This window comes from Haliotis rubra, unplaced genomic scaffold, assembly GCF_003918875.1.
Source record: "Haliotis rubra isolate DU_JTF1 unplaced genomic scaffold, ASM391887v1 Scf7, whole genome shotgun sequence".
In the NCBI taxonomy this organism is placed as follows: domain Eukaryota; kingdom Metazoa; phylum Mollusca; class Gastropoda; order Lepetellida; family Haliotidae; genus Haliotis; species Haliotis rubra.
The window spans coordinates 1,202,605-1,217,716 of record NW_025767412.1 but is presented as its reverse complement, the minus strand read 5'-3'; positions in this window follow the sequence as shown (position 1 = coordinate 1,217,716).

Sequence of the window (15,112 nt, the reverse complement as noted above, 5' to 3'; positions counted from 1 at the left end):
GAAGTTTCCTGTTTCGTTTTCAGGTCTCACTTTTGTACAAACTGTTTATAAATATTTTCATCACGTGACATTTTGACCTAGAAACCTGACAGGCTTCGTGTTTGTTTTGTCAGAAGCTGCGCCAACATTAACTTTATCATTAATTTCAAAACACATGTTGCTGTAGCAACTACGACTTTAAGATAAAGTCATTAATATTCAATGTATTCATGCAAATGACGGTAACTGAGATACCAAGGTTATTTCCCTTTAGAGAAATCTTTCCTTGAGAAGTAAAGAAAATCAAATGTTTTCCGGATTTTGATATCGGACAACACCAAACAAAATGTGTTGCCATGTACATATGTGCTTTTGAACGTAAAGATTGAATTTTAGAACATTGAACAACACAACAGAAATTAATTATCGTATATGGAATGTGTTTGCTGCTTAATTTATGTTACTCGTTTTCTCACACCTTCGAGTGCGATTTTTGTGAGAATTCTGTGCCTCATACCTGTGCTTTATTGTAACATTATCAGAAATATTTATCAAAACAGAATGGAAATACACAATAGCAGCTGTGTGTATGATATGTACACGTGGACTGGTGATAACATAATTCATATTTTTTTTCACGACATTGCATTGAAAATACTTACTCCGGAATACGGACACAGACGTTTTCACTGAATTATTTTAACATGACCCCCGAAACATCAACTACATTGCATGTAATTGTCTGAGTCAGTGAGTAAGTGTGGTTTTATGCCGCTTTAGCATAATAGTCCAGCAATATCACGGCGGGGGAAACCAGGCATGGGCCTCACACATTGCACTCATGAGTGTGGAGAATCACGAACCAGGTCTTCGGAACCTTAACCCCCGCCCCTGTAATTTCGTTTCGCAATTACAATGAGGTGATATTTGAACACTTTTGCCAAAACAAATGTTTGCTCTATTACACATTCACCAGTAATTACGACTTTGATGTAACAATGGGGATGTGTGACTTTTATACAACAAATACAGTTAAAAATCGTTGCGTCGAAGGATCAAGGTACATACTTCGAGTTATCCGGGGTTCAACACTGCCGAAAAGTAAACGAGCATAGAAAGTATACGAATGAACCAACCTTTCAATACGAGACATTCGTACGGTGTTGGCTGTACTTGTTTTCTGAATAATCATGATGTATTTTAAAGTTGTATTCTGTATGTACTTACTCGAAGCCGATCACGTCGACCCTCTCCCCCAGAGATAATTCCCGAATAGATACAAACTCCTCGGATTCCTGTACCTTGTAGATCAGATTAGCAAGACCTTCTCCTGTAGGTCCAGTATCAAATACATAAACACTATGTCCCAAACCATTCATATCACAAGGACCGCAAACAATGTCCCCTCAGTCGACGTTGACAACATCAACATCAAGGTTTATATTAAAAACCTTAATAAGGTCGTATTTTGTTTTGTGCGAGCAATCGGTCCCGTAATCGCCATTATCAATGGCATATCAACACATGGAAAAATGTATCGCAACACCCATATATTATAATTCTGTTTGTTTGTTAGTATGTTTGTACGGCTATTTTGACCTTTTGGGCTCACCATATATTTTAACGCCACACTCAGAAATATTCCAGTCATATGGCGGCGGATGTAATTAGTGGAGTCTGGACCAGACAATCCAGTAATCAACATCATGAGCATCGATCTATGTCCGATTTGCTAATTGTCTAGACCTGACAATCCAGTGTTCAACATCATAAACATCGTTCTACGCAAATGGGATACGATGACACGTGTCAACCAAGTCAAGCGAGCCTGACCACCCGATCCCGTTAGTCGCTTGTCTTACGACAAGCATGATTGCTGACAATTCTAACCCGGATCTTCACGGGTATTCTAACATGTTATATTTGGATTACACTTTCTTAGTAAAGTACAGATTCTAGTACTTTTGGGCTGAGTCCCATCCGGGATTCGAACCCAGAGTCAGAGTCAAGCACCTAATCGCCAGCACACAAAGTCAGACGCCTCGACCGCTCAGCCACCGCGGCTTCCACGGGTATTGTTTTGTCGAGATACTGTATAAAACTGGAAGATGTTATGCTTACAGGTAATTTCGAAGCCAATTACAAGCAATACAAACATCTGCCTAACTTGGAATGTAAAACACCATAGTCGAAGACTGGGTAGAAAAAGAATAAAATTCAATGATGGATGGAGATTTTCAATAGCAAAGAATCACAGAGTTTTCTGTACTTCACCCACGCGAGATTTCCTGATTCATTACAAATGCATGTTCGCCACACCTTCTGCGGTTTTCAGACTCTAGTCGACAGATAATTCACTCACTAAATTGCAACATTCATATTTTCAGATGTCTATTATTACAGAAAAAAACATTGTTGGTGTCAAAGTTAATTATATTTGTCCATGTACCATGACTGAGGTCATGAATTCAACAAACTATCTTGAACAATCATTGCAAGCATGTCCATGGCATTATTCGAAAGCCGCGTGGGTTATCGATGACTTTGTGTGGGCTGACGATTATCTGCCTCACTCAGAGGTGAGGTGAGGTGAAATTGGGTTTAACGTCGTGCTTGAGAATATTTCGCTCATATGACGACGTGCATGCGTGTGTGTGTGTATGTGCGGCTGCTTGTATTAGCCCAGACTGCTGGTTTTATAGTGCGCTAGCCCACTGAGATACCACCATGACTTCAGTAAACACTGGATTGTGATTGGTTAATTAAAGACCTCATTCAGAGGTATATAATCACGTTATACAGGTCTCTGTTTTCCGTGCGCAATCATACATGGTTTACGGTATTGGTTATGCACTATTTTTATACAGGTCTCTGCCCACTAACATGGCGGACTAACATGGCGGACAAACAACCTACCGATGCATCGATAAATTACGGCGATTTTACTGTCGGAAATTACACATATATCTTTAAAGATGGATTTAGCGATGACGGGCTCGACTCACTACTTGCGTAAATCACAGCAATATGTGTTTATACATACAAAAGTACTTCGAAAGCATGGAAATAAATATTCAGTCGAACAAGATGAAAACATCGTCTGCTTTCCGAATAAAAATTCAGCAAAAACAAATTTGTTTACGTTGATTCTATGTTATGTCAGAATAGATCCAGCAATAGACTGCTACAAAATTCCCGTGTTAAATTTATTATCAGCTTTCGTCAACGATATCGCCACTGATCTTGATCCGGTAACGGAGGATGCATTAACATCGAACCCGAAGAAATTTCAATGCCTTCCGTCCACATAAATAAACAGTTGGGTTATCAATTCAAACAAAATGATATTTTGAAATTTGTACTGTTTCAAATTTAGCGGTAGTAAAACACAATTAGATCTACAGAATCTGCAAACCGTTCTGTTTAGCCCAACATATTTTTTTCTAAATGTATAATATCGTTCAAAAAGTTATTTAGCTTAGTCATGATCCCTCTTATCCATTACACTGCTTGATCTAAAATAGTCTATTAAAGTATAATTAATTACCTTACCGTGTTTATGCCAGAGGTACACCCTCGTGTCCTGATCCATCCTTTCGGAAATATCACCACAAATCTGGCTCTTTGTCAACAGACTCGCGAACATGCCAGCGAATCCGATTCAATTTGAATTCACTACACTTTGAAGCCACTAGGTCACAAAACACTTTCCAAAATGTAGAAAATAATATCCGTAGAATCGAATTTGAGCACAAAGTACACACATGAGTGTGTAAGAGTCACCACAGCTGTCGCACGCAGACGTAGAGGTGCGTGAAATCGTCAAGTTGACAGGGCGCAAAATTCAACAGTATCTAAATTCGGTACAACACGGACTTCTCGTTACAGCAAAAGCGCCCCTACTCTTAAATTTTGTACCAGTACCAGTAATTAGATATCAAAGACTATCTCAGTCATACAATCAGGTTAACCTTGCGCAAACTGTCAGAGGCTCTCCTGTCGCATCTTTCCAAATTTGCACGTAAATGTAAACAATGACTTCGAGCAAAGGTCAAGGCCATGAGGTTGCTGCCACTTTTCTGGTGGGGAAAGGGTCTACGGTGGAATTTTCAAATGTGAACCAAGCTTTTTAAACTTATTTGATATATGTTTTCCAACTTATCAGTTAATGATTGGTGATTGATGCATTGAAAAACAAAACGTGATTTGTTATTACTGAATCTGGAGTTTGTTAGTCATTGACGGTTTGCCACCAAACACCCCGTTTCGGGCGATACCACTTGAGATTGGAATGCGAGGCCGCTTCACGTATTGACTCGTAACCAAAGAAAGAGCTCCACCTGAAATTGTTCATAAAATTGTCATGGTAGAATGGAGATAAACCTACTGTGTTGGAAAATCAGAGGTATATAACGAAATTATAATAGCTCTAAATTGTTCATTTAAAACCTCACGCTACGCGTTCGGTTTTAAATGAAATTTAGAGCTATTATAATTTCGTTATATACCTCTGATTTTCCCATACAGTAGGTTTATCTCCTAATTACAGTAGGAAGTGGTGCATCTCAACCCTATACAGAGCAACTCTCTACCAGAGAGAGGCGCAGGTTAATTGGAGATGAAACACGAAAAGACAAGCTCATTAAAGGACGTGGGGTGTCAACATGAGCTGAAATATGAAAAGACAAACAAAACAAAACAAGAAAAAATTGTGTCCATGGACACGGATGCCCCCCGCTGCTGTAGGAAGAGTTCCCTACACTGAGGCAGAGGAATCAGGAAAAAAATCAAGAGAGAAAACACAAAAGAAGCTCATATACATTCCTTCATTTCAGACAAAGTCTCGAAAATTGTATACATGAATGGAACCATAAATAAATTATCACACATTCATGGTGCCACTGAAGTACTTGAAAACACTAAAAACAATGTGTTGAGGGGTTAGATAACACAACCTATTATCATATAAAGATCAATAATTGAACAAAATTCACGAACAAGTTCAATAAACATCTATGCAACTATGAGATGCACACCTTTCGAGTCCCAATGAAACACATGTATAAGCTTAATCAATTCTGTTGACCAGTTTTTGTGGAGAAGTGGATAGACTTAATCCCCTATTTCACTATCATCAGAGAGAAATTCAACAAAATTGACTAAGTTCAAATGTCTCTAAACATACAAAAAAAACTATGAATACAAAAACAAAATATGAGATACACACCTTTAGAGTCTCTATAAAAGACATATGTAAGCTAAATGAATTCCATAAAGTAGTTTTTGAGAAGGGGATAACGTACACCCCTTCTATTGGATGGAACGAACAGGCTGAATAGAACTAAATTCAACTAAATTCAAACATCTGTAAAAGTGACACAATTAAGAAATTGCATAAAAAATTATGAAGTGCACACCTTTAGAGTCCCTACGAAAGACATGTAGAAGTTCATTCAATTCTGTTCAGCAGTTTTTGTGGAGAAGTGGATAGACTTCATCCCCTATTACACTATCATCATAGAGAAATTGAGCAAAATGTACCTAAGTTCAAATGTTTCTAAACTAAAAAAAACAACAATAAAATACAAAAACAAAATATGAGATGATCACCATTAGAGTCCCAAGAAAGCCCATGTATAAGGTCATTGAGTTCCACAGAGCGTTTTTTGTGGAGAAGTGGATAGAGTACATTCCCCTGTTTCGTACGTACGGACGGACACGGAGGGTAACCCTATATGCCCCCAGCCATATATGGCGGGTCATAAAAATAATTAAAAAAACGTTCAGAGAGGAGTTTCAGCTGAAAAGACTTAAAAAGCACAATTCATACTTCAAGAAAGTAGCGCGACTTTGTTGGAAATACAGAAATTACTACACGGGTGTCTGTCAGATACCACTTATCTTATAACGACGAGTTGTTCCTTTCCCTCGCACCATACAGTGTCATTGGTGATGTGGGGCTGTGTCATATTCAACGGGACTCGAACCCATACTGATGTAACTGGTAATATCCATGATGACGTCAAGAGTTTTCAGTAATCCTTGAAAAAAAATCTTTGGCCAGTTTTCTCACGTCATTTTACCAGAACCATACATATTCATGGACGACAATGTTCCCGTACATCGAGCCGGAATTGTTAAGAACGTCATCGCACCAACACACCATGGCCCCGTTCCTCAGAGCGATTGTAGAGCTAAGATGATCGTAATTCCCACACTTTAACATAGACTTACGACAGTCGTAGTGCTACGATCGCTTTGAGGAAAGGGGAACTTTACGCGGAAAGTCGACTGTGAGGGAAAACCTCACTTTCGTATATTGTAGATACCTTTATTACCCACGTGGTCAACGTATGGGTAGTTGCATACTAATCTCGTACGTCACACGAGTGTCGTATCGCGTTGATCTGTGTCGTAACGACTTTACTTGAGATTGTAACGATTGGATTGGATAACCGATGACCTCTCAATTAAGTCACGTTGAGACGGAACTACTTTTTATTCATACCAAACACGTGAATTCATTCATTCTACAACTTATATTATATGCATTGTGGGTATGTAAACATTGCGAACGTTGCCCTATCGCTGTTTAATTGTGAGTCGAACTGAGACATTACATCCGTCGAAAAACATAAACGCAAAGTTGCCACCAGTGATGTAAGCCGAGCGAAGCAACTGCAAACCAAGAAACAGGGCGCTACGGAGTAGTTTAATGTAGGAGGCAGTACGAGGCGATGACAACAGAGCTGTCAACCCCCTAAAGATGGTTTGGAGTGAGACTGAAAAAAATAAGCCGGGGTCATGTCGAGGGCGACGCCCTGGTGGGAGGTCTCTGGGGGGCCAAGCCCCCCGCCCCCGAAAATGAAGTTTAGTGATTTTCAGGAGCATTTGGAGCCTTCTGGTGGCATTATTTTGACACTAAAAGCAGTCTAAGTAAACTTAGCCTCAGTATTATTCGTTACCTTACTATACTGAGTAGAGGAGTGTAACGAATAGCACTGAGACTAAGTTTACTTAGACTGACACTAAAAGATGCATGCTAATAAATAATAATAAGCCGAATCATTCGCATAAACATCGTTTTAGTACTTCGTTCATTCAGGCGTTCTTTCAATGTTAAACTTTACTCAAAAACGAACGAAAATGCGTATTAATTTTGAAATTATTTTTGGCTACCAGATATGCGTGAGATTATTATTTGGAGGCGTGAGAGCGTGACATTTGTCAATAAAGCGTGAGACTCACGCCAAATGCGTGAGAGTTGACAGGTATGTGACAACTGACATGCATCGTGACGTTGGTTACCAAGGGGGCAGACGAAAATGGCGTAGTGACGTCAATACAGTGTGACGTCATGCAAAAAGTGTACTACAGAACAAAATTCTTCCGCAACCTTTTTATGAAACCGGTTTCAGTTTGAAACCATAAAAATAACAAAAATACGCTATTTTGTCAATTTAATGCATGTAAGACGTGGGTAATAAATAAAATACACACTCGGTCTCATTACATACCAATTATACGAAACTCGTGACCTTCCTATGGTTTCTGACCTCGCTTTCGATCGATCAGATACCATAGAAAGGACACTCGCTTTCGTATAATTATGTCATGAGGCCTCGTTTAGTATTCTCTATTTAGTATCGCACGCTGCCTAACCGTGTGTGAGAAGGTATTTAAATGAAGGGTCACCTGACAAAATAGTAAGGTACGACTTCGATATACTTTTGAATTTGCCGCTTCCTTCCGTGTGCATGACGTCACAAAAACCGAATTGCGAATACTTATGGCAATGCACTGTGTCTACAAAGCGACGAATGAATATGAAAAAAAGATCAGACGTATGACTAATAATCTAAAGCAAAAAATTTAAATTCGTAAGTGAATCCAACCAAAGCACGACCAACAAAAATATTGCAATGAAAACGAAAACTGTCATAATCTGACCACACAACTGGAACGTCAGCGTGAAAGGTTGGTTGGTTGTATAATGCCGCACTCAGCAATACTACAGTTATATGGTGGCGGTCAGTAAATAATCGAGTCTGGACCAGACAGTCCAGTGATCAACAGCATGAGCATCGATCTACGCAATTGGGATAAGATGATATGTGTCAACCAAGTCAGCGAGCATGAACACCAGATGCCGTTAACTGCCTTTCACAACAAGCATGGGTTGCTGAAGACCAATACTAACCCGAAATTTCACTGGTCAGCATGAAAGGACAAATTGATCCGTGTCGTAAATGAAATATTGCTAGACGATTATTAATTAGCGACTTGGAAGTAGAGTGTCACAACTGGAGTTAAACATTAAAAGACAATCTCATTACATTGCTAAATTAATCTTAAAGCACTGGAAACTGGCGCGTCTTAAACAGAAAAAGACCAACTAATCATACTAGGACGTGGCGCAGGTCAACTAGAGTCATCTCAACCACAAAGACAAATGGGATTTGCATCTGTTTCAGCCAGAGCTAAACTATTTAAAAATCAGCCCAAATATACAAGGGAGTGGCGCGCCTCAGCTAGAGCTAAAACATTAAAAGGCAAACTCATTAAGGAAGTATAATATTTGGTTCGAGGCGAGGCTCAACTGGAACTAAAACATGAAACCCATTATAAGATGAGGCAAGGCGAGGCTGTAGTTGAAACATTTGAACGACTATGTCATTAGAGGAAGTGACACGTCTCAATTAGAGCTAAAAGATGAAACCACAAAGTCATCATTGGAGGTGCTACGGCTCAACCAGAGCTAAAACAATAAACGACGAATTATAAAGAAGCGCGTCTCAGCTGGAGCTAAAACATTTAAAGACAAACTCATTAAGGAAGTATAATATACTCTCCCAAAAAGGAAACGCATCATGAAAATAGCAATTTCATGTAGCAATGAATTAAAACGTGATTCATTTTACAAAAGGTTTTGCTTTGTTTATGAGTCCTATGGTGTTTTGAAACATCACAACAAAACGCACCATCCGTAAAATACCCGTATTTAACAGCATGATTTTAATTTCGGCGTGTAGTGTCACAGAATACACAATTCACATGCAATGCACGTGAAAGTTGGGGATCAGATAGTCTCAATGATTGGTATAAAAGGTTGATCGCTGTCTGTCGATTACTCACTGTATTTGGAATATTGTTGACGAACGCAAAATGCCACGTCTAAGTGAAGCCAACCGTCATATCGCCATTGGTTTGCTTGAAGCTGGCCAGTCTCAACGTGCAGTTGCCCGACGCATGTGAATGTTCACCAAAGCACTATTTCGAGGCTCTGGGAGAGATATCGCCGGCAGAATGCGGTAGCAGATGCCCCTCGTAGTGGGCGACCTTGAGCGACCACTACGGCGCAGGATCGCTACATCCGAGTACATCACCTGCATCATCGAACAGCTACGGCGACCAGTACCGCTCGACAAATACACGGATTGAGGAGGCTTTCTGCACAGACCATCAGGAACAGGTTGAGAGAGGCTGGTTTACGTGCCAGAAGACCTTATTTTGGCCCTGTGCTTCGACAACAACATCGTCGACATCGAGTTCAATGGTGCACCAACGTTCAGGCCTGGTACCTACCGAAATGGCGTAGAATCTGGTTCAGTGATGAATCACGATTTCTATTTAACGACGCAATGGAAGAATGCGGGTGTACAGATGTCGACGTGAACGTTTCGCCGAAGCTTGCGTTCCCCGGGTGGACAGATTCGGCCGGGACGGTGTTATGATGTGGGGGTCGATCACTTGCCGTAGTAGAAGCGATTTGGTGATGATCCAGGGCAACCTGACAGCTCAACGGTACTGTGACGAAATCCTACACCCACACCTCCTTCCAATCATTGATGGCTAGAGGGAGTTGTTTCAACAGGACAATGTCAGCCCCGCACAACACGTCACACTAGAGACTTCCTCCGGAACCACAACATCAATGTGCTCCCCTGGCCCTCAAGATCACCGGACTTAAACCCGATCGAACATCTGTGTGATGCCCTGGACAGACGGGTGCGACGCCGTAACCCTCAGCCCCAGACACTTCAGCAACTCGCACAGGCACTACAGGCAAAGTGGGCTGCGATTGGGCAACACGAGATTCTGAGACTTATTCGTTCGATGCCGAGGCGATGCCGTGAAGTTCTGGATGCCCACGGTGGTCACACGAGGTATTGACTTCAGCGCCACCACACGTCTCCATGTGACACTCAAACTGACTTTCCTCGAGTTGGTGCCAAAGACGGATAAGTCTGCATTCCCAGTGTGCAATTTCGCTATATTTCATTGACTCATAAAGCCTACAAGATGTTTCAAAATAAACATAAAAATACAGTTGAAATTCCTATATGCGTTTCTTTTTTGGGATAGTATACTTGGTTCACCTGGGGCTAAAATATTTAAAAGCAAACATTTTATTGTAAGAGGCGAGGCTCAAGTGGAACTTACACATGAAAAGTAGAACTCATCATAAGCTGAGGCGATGCTCGGCTGTAGCTGAAACATTTGAAAGACTATGTCATTACTCATTAGAGGAAGTCGCACGTCTCAACTAGAACAAAAACATTTAAAGACAAACTCATCAAGGGATTATGGTTCAACTGCGGCTAAAATATTAAAAAGACCAATTATTAATATGTGGCGCAGTTGAACTGGAGGTGAAACATTAAGAGACTGACGCATTGTCTGCGTCTAAAATGTTAAACGACATATTCATCATAGAAACTGGCGTGGCTCAACTGGTGCTAAAACATTAACGATTTACAAATTGTACAGAAAGCAGTAATAGGGTTTCTCCTCTGGAGCTAAAACACAAAATGATCGACTCATTTTATAAAGATGGTGGGTGCTTCAAAGGAACTGGCGCTGCTCAACTGGAGCTAAAGTCTATTAAATTCAGCTAAAATACTGAAATATGAACTAAAGCATGGAAGGACAAACAAGCATGTGACGCACCAGAGCTGGAGCTAAAACATTAAAAGACCAAGTCATAATACTTGAAAGTAGTGTCACTGCTGGATATAAAACAGTAACAGACAATTTCATTACACAAGGAAGTGAGGAGGCTAAGTTGGTGCTTGAAAGGCAGTGGCGTATCTCAGCAGTAGCTAAATGAAATTAAAGGACCAACTCAGCATACTAGGAAGTGGCGCAGCTTAACTAGAGCCAAAACATTATGGCAAACTCATTAATGAATTACAATGATTGGTTTAGTTGGACTGACTGACTGAGTTTTAGTTTTACGCCGCTTTTAGCAATATTCCAGCAATATCACGGCGGGGGACACCAGAAATGGGCCTAACACATTGTGCCCATGTGGGGAATCGAACCGGGGCCTTCGGCGTGACGAGCCAACGCTTTAACCACTAGGCTACCCCACCGCCCCGGTTTAGTTGGAGCTAATGTAAACTATATAATAAACTACATAGGAAGGGGCGATTCTCACCGTAAACTAAAACCAGAAAACTCAAACTAGTCATACAATGAGTTGAAGCTCGGCTGTAGCTGAAACATTTGAACAACTATATCATTAGAGGAGGTGACACGTATCAACAAGATCTAAAACATTAAACCACAAATTAACTACAGGAAGTAGCGCGTCTCAGCTTAGCTAAAACATTAAAAGACAAGCTCAATATAGGATTTGATAAGTCTCCATCTGTAAACCATTAAAAAATCACCTCATTATACTAGGAGGTGGCGCATCGGATCTGAAAGTAAAACATTATAGATACCAACTGATAGGGTAAAACATTATAGATAAGGTTTGAGGTGTCTCAACTACATTTCAAACATAAAAAATGAACTCATTATGGCAAAGAGTCTTATTTTTGTTTTGGCCATACATGTACTACCTTAGTATTGATATGCAGGTAGTTATGTCGACATAAACCAATATATGAATGAACACATGATATCCAGACATCACTTCCTGAGGACCTCAGCTGACACTACAACTGCCTTCCTAGGGATCATTGGGTGTGGACAGCACCCGTAACTCATTCGTACACTTCACCATGCATGCGGACGGTTATACTTCTCCGGCTACTCGGAATATTCTGACCAGCAAAATACACCCCCTATATGTACTGACCACGTTCTTCACAGGGAAAGTCCAGCATAACACGGCTTTCTCGGAATGGAGCCCACGCGACCAGGGACAGTTGCAGCGTGTACTCCATGTCCAGACAACCGAAGTAGTAGTTTACACTCAAGCAAAGTCACCGTGACTATCAAAACTACATGTAGGTTATGTGTCGGTAAGTTTAAACCATAATAGTAAAAAACTATTATACTTGGAACATGCGTCTACATCGTCTCTGGGGGCCTATCAACTGAAGGTAAAACACTGAAATATGAATTCACTATACTACGAAGTAGCTGGTGCTAAAACATTTAAGAAATATATCACATGTATTATTCTGAGTGTTGAGCTTCAACGTCCGCTACAAATTGAAAGAAAGAGGAGCTCATTATGTTAGGAACATGTATGTTCATAGTTTCAGTGACGCATCTCAACTTCAGCTATTAAGATACAAACACATATTTACAAGACTGACTGACTGACTGAGTTAGGTTTTACGCCACTTTTAGCAATACTCCAGCAATATCACGGCGGAGGAAACCAGAAATGGGCTTCACATATTGTACCCATGTGGGGATTCGAACCGGGGTCTTCGGCGTGACGAGCCAACGCTTTAACCACTAGGCTACCCCACCGCCCCCATATTTACAAGAGGCGTTGAATCTCAACTTGAGCAGCTGCTAAAGCATGAAAAGACAAGCTAAATATTGGAGGGGAAACATGAAGAGACCTATTATCTAGGACGTTATGGATATCAACTGAAATGTTAAATGACGAATTCACAACAGACACATGCAGGCGAAGCTCAACTGGCTAAAACATTCAATAATCAACTCGTTATACCAAAAAAGCGGTGCTCTTCGTCTGGAACTAAAACAGTAGAAGATCAACCCATTTTACAAAGATGGTGCATGGTCGGTTCAACAGGAACTGGTGCGGCTCTAATAGGGCAAAAACGCTAAACATGAAGTCATTTTAGGGAGTGATGTGCCTCAGTTACAGGTAAAATATTAAAAAGATCATACAATCAAAGACAGCCGCGTATTGTCCTTCCCGACATCCGTGGACAAAACAGCCGTTTATCCGACCAACAAAACCACTGGTGGCCATTCACTTCCTACGCTACTGCAAATCAGCCGCTTTAACCCTCCTCCTCCATACGTTTTTTAAAGACACCTTTATTTCTTTCCCAGGTCTACTATGTTTTGTTTGTTGGTTTGTTTAACCAGGGAGACTCTATAAGGGGGTGTTGTAGAGTATCCCCTGGTTTAACACACCACTCAGCAATATTCCAGCTATGTGGCGCTCTACTATGTTATATCAATGAAACTAAACGTATATATTTTAATCCTACCTTAATTCAATGCTTCCTAGCAATTGAACACAATTATTCACTGTTTTCGTTATGGTTTTTTTCACGTTTAATACATATTCATAAAATACACGCCAAATAAAGCTAAGTATGGGAGGTTGTTTACAGCGCTAAGAATGCCATGGTGTAAAAAAGTACCAGTAATAGTCTAAAACTTCTAATTGCATAGGACACAATTATTGAAGCAACTAAAAATATAAACCTGGGATGGTGGCAAGGATAAAAGATTGGTAAGTTAATAATTTTGCATGGAAAAGTGTGACACTAAACTGGTAGACGGTATCGTTGCCAGAAAAAAACATGAATACGATCAGACAGAATTGTTTACAAAAATTAATTAGTTTTTGCTAAATTCTCTGACACTGGCTGAGATAGATAAATGGCCAAACCTGTTTGCTATAGATATCTGCATACGCAGGCGGCATCTGGAAGGTAAAAGGTCAAATTCGTTGAAAAGAAAATAGGAACTGTCGTTTAATTAGATGAATGCTTTTACCTTTTAACAATTTGCTGCTCATAAATAAGCACATACGAGTGATTGTCTGGAATACCAGTGATTTTACGGGCTGTGTTTACAATATTTTTTAGTTTTTTTCCTGAACAGACTGGTTGCGAAACCAACAGATAAAATAAAAAGTCAATACATTTGAATTAATGTTTTGTAAAAAACAGGCGCATGAGGTTTTGATCAACTTGATGTTGACAAAAACGTAGCATAAAAATCCCAACCTTTTCTGGCATTTAGTACACATGTTGTCTTTCCAAATTAGTTTAGTCAATGATAGTGACATCAGCTGTTACTAACCATTTCAATTTCTGCAATTAGGATGACAGAGTTAGTGTGTTAGGAGGTGAATTAGATTTTAGAAATCCGTAATCATCTTTGAAAGAGGAAATTTATATTAAAAATACAAAAATATCTTGGTTCATAGTTTGTTTTTGTTTTTAATTCTCTGATTTTCATAATACTTTCTTCCGTTGGTCACTTAGCCACCTCTAACAATGCTAACGAATATAATATTGTTAGAATTATTATTATTATGTGTTGGTTTATATCGCTTTGGCGACAGTGTTACAGACTGAAACAAAGTGCAAAACGCAGAAATCCTTATCATTTTAGAGTTTAAATTTCTTTAAATGCATCACTTGTAGCAAAGAAATAATTGCCAAAGTCATTTGTGAGATATTACATGCACACAATTTATCCTTTGGGGAATAACTGCAGACAATAAATATACAAGTAGAAAGTGTCTGAGTGAAAAAAACACTTTCCTTTGGTGCCGACACGCCCACTACATAATTTATCATTATTTCATATGTCAGTTCTGGTTATTTTTGTGTCAACCACCAATGGGTAACAATACATACAAGGTAGACGATTCATTTAATTGCACGCAGCTGGTTTATTACAAAACCTGTCAAATTCGGATTTTTCTAGTTACCTTCATTTTCTACTTCACACGGTCTGAGAAATCTGAGCAGTAAAACTGGCCATTGATAGGTTGGCTCTCATAACAACACGTTTCACATTAGATTATTCCTATACCTTAGGGGAGCCTAGTGGTTAAAGCGTTCGCTCGTCAAGCCGACAATGTGTGAAGCCCATTTCTGGTGTCCCCCGCCGTGATGTTGCTGGAATATTGCTAAAAGCGGCGTAAAACCAAACTCAGTCAGTCAGTCGT